Below are 9,124 nucleotides of genomic sequence, written 5' to 3'. Positions count from 1 at the left end.
ACAGCTGTCAGAATCCTTTGGCTAAATGGGGAGGCACATGAGAGGTGCAATTTAATGCAGAGAAGTGTGAAGTAATGCATTTTGGTAGGAAGAATGAGGAGAGACAATATATTAACTAATGAGTACAATTTTAAAGGGGGTGCAGGAACAGAGCGATCTGTAGGTCTACGTACACAAATCTTTGAAGGTGGTAGAACAAGTTGAGAAGGCTGTTTTAAAAAGCATATGGGATTGTTAGCTTTATAAAGATAGGCATAGAGTACAAAAGCAAGGAAATTATGCTAAACCTTTATAAATCACTGGTTATGCCCCATCTGGAGAAGCATATCCAATTCTGGGCACCGGGCACCACACTTTAGGAAGGATGTGAAGGCTTTAAAGAAGGTGCAGAGGAGATTTACTAGAATGGTACCAGGGTTGCAGGACTTCAGTTACACGGAGAGACTAGAAAAGCTTGGGTTGTTCTCCATCGAGCAGAGAAGTAATAGAGGTGTTCAAAATCCTGAAGCGTTTTGATAAAGTAATGAGAGTAACGAGAAACTGTTTCCAGTGATAGAAGGGTCGGTAACCAGCAGACACAGATTTGAGAAACAAACCAGAAGCGAGATGAAGATCATTTTTTTTACTCAGCACGTTGTTAGGATTTTGAATACCCTGCCTGAAAGGGTGGTGGAAGCAGATTCAATTATAACTTTCAAAAGGGAATTGGATTTATACTTGAAGGGGGAACATTTGCAGGACTATGGGGAAAGGGCAGGGGATTGGGACTAAACGCATAGCTCTTTCAATGAGCCGAATGGCCTCCTTCTGTGCTGTATCGTTCTATGATTCTAAGCTACAAAGTGGAAAGCTAACACCATGTTTATATCAGAACCATTTCCAGCAGAAGCAACGGTGCAATGTGGGGAGGCTTGGCAGTTCTCGTCATTCACTCTGTTTACATTGTATCAGCAGCAACATTTTTAAAAAAATACACCTAGGGAAGATCATACAAGTGAAGTTGTTCAAAAAACATTTTTATATCTATATTTCTGGTAGTGGCTTTACCCTACGATGGTTTGGAAAGACATCTGCACAAGCCAAAAATGTGAAAATTGCATTGCTTGTGCAAGACAACATGAGTGAGGCTATGTACGAAACCCACTTTACTCACTGTCAACTGCAACTCGCAACTTCCATTCTACATGCATACTCCGACTCCAAAATTGAGGTACTTGGGGTCATATCTGTTCCAATATACTGCAAGGACATAACATTGGAGAACTTTTCCTTTTATGTCATGAAGGGATGAAGCCTCATGGGTGTTGACCTTTTTGACAAGCTTGGGTTCAATGTTTACGACCCAATGGGCACACCTGTGTACACGGTGAACTTTGACAAACAGTATCCCTCAATCTTCGCAGGTTTTGGAGTGACAACAAAATTCTGCCATCGTCCCCGCATTGATCCTTCCATCAAACGACTTTGCCATCTCCCATTCGCGGTTTGCGACCAAGTATCCGCAGAATTAAAGTGGCTCGAATTTTAGAGAATCATTGAAAGCATCGACTCCTCACCCTGGATCTTGAACTTAGTCATTGCTTGGTGGAAAAATGGGGAGTTCCGGCTATACATCGACCTGAAAGCGATCAACAAGGCCATCATCTCCGACAAGTACCCTCTTCCTACCATCGACGCACTATCTTCAGAATTCCACGGCTCAACAGTTTTTACGAAACTCGACATGTGCCGCAGTTACCTGCAAATACCCTTAGCGGAGGTCAGCAAACCGCCACGGCATTCACAACGCATGATAGTCTGTATCAGTATCGACGCATGCCCTACGGACTACCTTCTGCACCAAGTACATTTCAGAAGATCGTCACTACTATGCTAGCAAGCATAGAGGGAGCCCTCAGTCCGCTTGATGATATCGTCATCCATGGACGGACAATAGAACAACATGATCAGCGATTTCACGCAGTTATGGCTAGACTAGCTCCACATAACATTACACTTAATGCCGATAAGTGTACATTTGCTGCTGGAAGAATAAACTTTCTAGGCTACTGTCATATGTTCAGAGAACACACATCACACAGCCTGTAAGATGGCTGCAGGTTCTGGAAACTTCCCCTGCTGGTCAGGTGACCTGCTCTTTATTAAGCAGCATTAGCTGCAGTAACACCGGCGTCCACAGTGTGGAGCTAGAGACATTACACTTCTCCCTCCATAATGAAGAGTTATTATAACAAACAATCATCATACATAATTGCATGGTTATACATAACAAAGGATATGGACTTATTTTGCCAAATTTACAAATCAAGCTTAACCACTTGTTTTCTGTTTCGAAGAGGATACCTTTTGCTCTCAAACAGAACCTTCCAAACATGGTGTCGCATTTAAACTCATTCGAGGCTCATCCTGAGGAATGTTTTCCTCAACGGAATTTCCTTGATTTCCATTTGAACTCTCTCTAACTTCAGACTGTTTGTTTTCCTGACTCGGACTTGGACTTAAATTCTGACTTTCTCTTGGGTTTGTTTCCAGTACATTGGATGTAGGATATGCTACTGGTGTATCAAAACTATCTGATGAGTCAGAAATAATTGAATCACTCCCACCTTCAACTACTTCCACGTCTGTGGGTAAAATATGATCAATGTGAACAAACCTAACTTGTCCATTATCAACATCTTAACCAAATATGTGCGAGGACCACATATCTTCACCACTCTTCCTGGTAACCATTTTACTCATTTATGGTGATGGTTCTTCACTCTCACCTTCTGGTTTAATTTCACACTTCACTCTTTTATTCTACCTCTATCATGATTCTCTTTCTGTCTTAATTGTGTCTTTTCCACAGACTGTGCCAAGTTTGGTTTTAACAACGAGAATCTGGTTCGTGGCTGTCGTTTGAGAAACAACTCTGCTGGTGTTCTACCAGTAGTTGTGTGAGAAGTATTACGATATGCTATTAGAAAATTAGCCAATTTGTGGTTCAATGACAAATGTCGTTTCTTTAGATTTGGATCCAATATTTGTTTGATGAGGGCACATTTTACAATTTGTACAGTGCGCTCTGCTGCACCATTTGAATAGGGTGGTATGGTGGAACCTTGGTATGTTTCACACCATTTTTGCTCGTGAACTGTGCAAATTCTTCTGAATGAAATTGTGGTCCATTATCCAAAACAATTTCTTCTGGGAGGCCAAATTAAGAAAATAATCTTCCCAAAATGTCTAATGTTTTACTTGTTGTTATTTTCCACATTGGAAACACCTCAACCCACCTCGAATGGCTATCAATCACAATGAACAATTGTTGTCCTTCTAGCTCAGCAAAATCGATATGTAGCCTTTGCCACACCCTGGGAGGCCATTTCCATGGCTGTAATGGTACTGATGGTGGTTGCTTGCTTACCAATTGACATGTCGTACACTGACTGATGATGCTGGTCATGGAGTTCTCCTAATAATTTGGATCTGAATTTATTTGGTATAACCACTCTTACACCCTACATGTTACAATCTTTATCGACTGATAATTTATTCCTACGAATGAAGAATGGATGTGTATCTTTGTCTGTTACCTGGTTTGGCCATCCGTTTGCAATAAAATCATACACCTTTGACATAACTGGGTCACGTTTGGTTGCTCTACCAATCCCTTCAGCTGTGACTGGCAGTTCATCGATGTATGAAAAATAGAACACCTCTTCCCTATCGGGTGTAACTTGTGATGGGGAAGGCAATCTAGACATAGCTTCAGCATTACTGTGATCAGCTGATCGTCTGTATTCAATATCATATGTATTTGCTGACAAAATCAAAGGCCTTCTCTGCATTCAGGCTGCAGCTAATGTTGGAACTGGAGACTTTAGATGGAGGATTGCTGTCAGGGGCTTTTGGTCCGTAACAATGGTAAACTTACGACCATACAAGTATTTGTGGAATTTCTTGACCCCAAAAATGAATGCTAAAGCTTCCCTTTCGATTTGCGCATAATTCCGCTCACTGGCACTGAGAGTGCATGAAGTAAAAGCAATTGGTTTCTTCTCTCCACTACGTAATACATGGGAGATCACTGCCCCAACTCCATAAGGAGAGGCATCACATGCTAGCTTGATCTCCTGAGATACGTCATAGTGAACTAACATGGTGCTCTCTACCAAGTTGCTTTTACACTCCTTGAATGCTGTATCGCATTCTTTTGACCACTTCTAATGGACCTGTTTTTTCAATAGGTCATTCAGTGGATGTAATACTGTAGCCAAATTTGGTAGGAACTTCCCATAATAGTTCAAAAGACCCCAAAATTATCGAAATTCAGTGACATTCTTGGGAGTGGGTGCATTTCTGATTGCACCAGTTTTTCCTTGGTTGGATGTAAACCATCTTTGTCTACTCTGTACCCTAAGTACTACACTGAGTTTTGAAATATCTCACACTTGCGAGAAGCCACTCCTACTCTGTGCTTCTCTAGCTGTTTGAGGACTTCATTCAATATGTTATTATGAATTTGCCTATTTGGTGCTGAGGTTAGTATGTCATCTAAATAACATACTACCCCTTCAATACCTTGCAAAATCTGGTTCATTACCCCTTGGAATATGGCAGGGGTGAAGGACAGTCCAAATGGTAGCCTTTTAAATTGGTATCAGCCTAGATGGGTATTTATAGTCAAGCATGACTTGGACTCCTCATCTAGTTCAAGCTGTAAGTAGACATTCGTAAGATCCAACTTTGAGAAAATCTGACCCCCTGTCAGTGTTGTGAACAAATCTTCTATATTTGGCAATGTATTGGGGACATTACCCTCTAGAACCTGGTTTACGGTTATTTTATTATCACCACACAATCTTACCTTATCATCAAACTTAGGTACAACAACAATAGGTGTAGCCCAATTACTTCGATCTGTCTTAGAAATAATGTTCTCAGTCTCTAGTCTTTTGAGTTCTTGTTCAACTTTCTCCTTGAGTGCATATGGTATGGAACGTGGCTTGCAGTAAACCGATCTAGCGTCCTTCTGTACCCTGACACTCGCCTTGAAGCCTTGGATTGGACTGCCCGTTTCGCAGAACATCTTTGGATAATTCTTGATGACATCATCCTTTGACGCAAATCTCATTTCAACATGAAAAATCTCACTCCAATCCAGCTTCAGTGATCCCAACCAATTTCTTCCTAGTAGGACAGGCTTGTCTCCTGCCACTACTATTAGAGGCAAACTCTGAACTTGATCCTTGTATTTCACCGGTACGGTGATACGACCTACCACCGGAATGTTCTCTCCCGAATAGCCTCGCAGCTCTATCTTGGCTTTCTCCAATGTGAAATCCCACAATTTGTCGAGGTATAGCAACTCCGGTACTACACTCACTGATGCAGCAGTGTCGATTTCCATGGGTATCTTGAATCCTGCAACATCTATGTGGATTAGGATACTTTTCGAATCGCCGCCCGTTAACCTCGTGCTCCTGTTGATGTGTAGCTCTAAAACCTCCTCGTCCTGTTGTTGTTCTTCCATGCTATGCTATGTAGTCTCTGGGAATTTCTACTCATAGTTTTGAAAATTGGTTTACCCTTCAGTCAGCATGCCTTCGCAAGATGCCCAGTTTTCCTGCAGAAGAAACACTCTGCCTTCACATATGGACAACTTTGAGCAATGTGTTGTCCCAGGCAATGATAGCAGGACGTCAATGCTCTGTTCCCATTCCCACTTTCTGAGTCTTTGGGGCCCCACTGCCTTTTACTTTGAACCTGCAGGCAGTTTACCTCGGTTGCCTGATGACTGAACTTAGTATGAAATTCTTGGGAATATTGGTAGGCCATGCTCATCGACCTAGCTGTCTGACAAGCTAAATCAAAAGTCAAGTCAGGCGTCGTCAATAACTTTCTTCTGATCGCATCATTTTTCACCCCACAAACAAAGCGGTCATGCAATGCTCGGTTCTGAAAGTCTCCGAAATTACATTTACTGCTACAATGTACTCACTGATATTTTCTTCGGCCTTCTGATTTTGTATTCCAAAATTATAACTTTCAGCAATTTCTAATGGAACGGGGCTGTAATGTTGTTCTAACTAGAACTTGTTTCAGCGTTGTATCCTTTGGCTTGTCAGGCACAAGCAAATTTATCAACAAATCGGGCCCGGCCTCAGTTCAGAATATAGCTCTTTTTTATTCCAACACCGCCCGGTTATTGTCTTCATTACCGGGAATTTCGATGATATTATTTGCAGTTAAAAACATTTCTAGGTGATCCACATACGCTCTGAAACTTTCACGGTCGCGATGAAATGCCCCCACATGCCCTGTAACTCTCATAGGGGCAGCCATTTTGACTCTGGCAGTTTAACCAAGTGTGCTTGTAATTTACCTGGGATTTGTAGCTGTTTCCAAAAACAGAGAAGCTCTCAAATTCTTTCTGTCGGCTGGCTGAATCCTTCACCAACAAAAATTTCAGCTTTGTATTATCCGATTAGATCCCATTCTCATCGCCAAATGTCATATCTTCAGAGAACACACATCACACAGCCTGTAAGATGGCTGCAGGTTCCGAAAACTTCCCCTGCTGGTCAGGTGACCTGCTTTTTATTAAACAGCACTAGCTGCAGTAACACCGGCGTCCTCAGTGTGGAGCTACAGACATTACAGCTACAGAGTCACAGCACAACGACGCTTGACAACATTGACGCGATCCAGCGAATGCAGGAGGCTACCAATGTCAAGAACTTTCATCACTCCTCGATACTTGCAACTTTTATCTGAAGTTCATCCCGCACTATGCACACATTGCCGAACCACTTCGCAAGTTGCTGCGCAAGGACATACCTTGGGAATGGACAGATTCCCAAGCTCATCACGCTTAAGGAGAAAATCACATCCCCTCCTATCCTCGCGCACTTTGATCCAAATGCCACTAAGTAAGTCACCACAGATGCATCAGACACCGCCATGGGTGCTGTGCTCTCGCAATAGATTGATGGCTTGGAATGCCCAGTCACCTTTGCCTGTCGCACGCTCTCGTCTGCAGGGGAATGTGAAGCACTCACTTGCATATACGCATGTGAACGCTGGCACATCTACCTCTATGGCAGGAAAGGTAACCTCCATACGGATCACCAAGTGTTAACTACGCTACTGGCTACAACTTGATCTGGGCACAGACCATTACGAATCAGCTGCTGGTCAGATCAGTATCTCTTTGATGTACAGTACATCGCTGGCAGTCGCAACCACGTAGCTGACATGCCCAGCTGCTCGACATCTGCTTCGGACTCTGGTGCTGACTTGTTCACAGATGACAACACATATGTCATGTCAATCATCACTCAGTACATCAGAAACCTTGTCTCCTGCGACAAACTCGCACGTCAACAGACCAGCAGGATGGGACAGGGGCACCATTCTGTTTCCCAATGGAAAACCTATATCAATCACTGCAAGCTCCATGCTGGTCTCAACGTATCAGAACACAACCTGGCTATCTCAAGGGCTTTGTCTGTACATAGACTGTGGTTTTAAAAGGGGGGGAAATATGTTGTGTTCATACTCTATTTATTTGTTACAGTTCACAGGGCAGGCATTAGGACCCTGCGGGAGCTATTCACAGTTGCTGTACTCATGCTGGTTCATGCTGGTTTGGGACTCCATTTTGGGTTGTATTAAAGCACAGTTAAGTTAAGTACTAGTGAGAGTAGAAATAGGAAGGCTAGTCAGATAAATACGTGGCTGGGGCATTGAAGTAGGAGGGAGGGTTTTAGTTTCCTGAACAATTTGGACCGCTTCTGGGGTAGGTTGGACCTGTACAAGTCGGACAGGTTACACCTCAACAGAGACAGGACCAATGTTCTCGCGGGTGGTTTTGATAGTGCGGTTGGGAGGGCTTTAAACTAGCATGGCAGGGGGATGGGAACCCAGGAGAGGGCTCTGAGCTAGTTAGAGTGCGTGAGAGCTCGGATGAACAGAACCCCAAGAAAGAATGCAAAAGGCAGGAGGCAACAGAGCAGAGTAGCACTGGGGTAAGTGTAAACCACAAGGTGATAGGAAGGGACAATATGTATGCATATAAAGGGGCTGCAGGAGGGGTCAAAACTAAAAATCATGGTTTAAAAACTAGTATTAAAACACTTTACCTAAACGCACGCAGCATTCGAAACAAAGTAAATCAGTTGACGGCACAAATCATTACAAATGGGTATGATTTGGTGGCCATTACAGAAACGTGGTTGCAGGGTGGCCAAGACTGGGAATTAAATATACAGGGGTATCTGACAATTCGGAAAGATAAACAAGAAGGAAAAGGAGGTGGGGTAGCTCTGTTAATAAAGGATGATATCAGGGCAGTTGTGAGAGACGATATTGGCTCTAATGAACAAAAAGTTGAATCATTGTGGGTGGAGTTTAGAGATAGTAAGGGGAAAAAGTCACTGGTGGGCGTAGTTTATAGGCCTCCAAATAATAACTTCACGGTGGGGCGGGCAATAATCAGGGGAATAATGGAGGCATGTGAAAAAGGAACGGCAGTAATCATGGGGGATTTTAACCTACGTATCAATTGGTCAAATCAAATCACACAGGGTAGCCTTGAGGAGGAAATCATAGAATGTATACAGGATTGTTTCTTAGAACAGTATGTTACAGAACCTACAAGGAAGCAAGCTATCTTAGATCTGGTATTGTGTAATGAGACAGGAATAATAAACAATCGCCTTGTAAAAGATCCTCTCGGAATGAGTGATCACAGTATGGTTGAATTTGTAATACAGATTGACGGTGAGAAAGTAGTGTCTCAAACGAGCGTACTATGCTTAAACAAAGGGGGCTACAGTGGGATGAGGGCAGAGTTGGCTAAAGTAGACTGGGAACACAGACTAAACGGTGGCACAATTGAGGAACAGTGGAGGACTTTTAAGGAGCTCTTTTATAGTGCACAACAAAAATATATTCCAGTGAAAAAGAAGGGGGGTAAGAGAAGGGATAACCAGCCGTGGATAACCAAGGAAATAAAGGAGAGTATCAAATTAAAAACCAATGCGTATAAGGTGGCCAAGGTTAGTGGGAAACTAGAAGATTGGGAAAATTTTAAAAGACAGCAAAGAATGACTAAGAAAGCAATAAAGAAAGGAAA

Source organism: Pristiophorus japonicus, chromosome 12, assembly GCF_044704955.1.
Source record: "Pristiophorus japonicus isolate sPriJap1 chromosome 12, sPriJap1.hap1, whole genome shotgun sequence".
Lineage (NCBI taxonomy): Eukaryota > Metazoa > Chordata > Chondrichthyes > Pristiophoridae > Pristiophorus > Pristiophorus japonicus.
The sequence above is the reverse complement of the archived record's forward strand: the minus strand, read 5'-3'. Positions refer to the sequence as shown.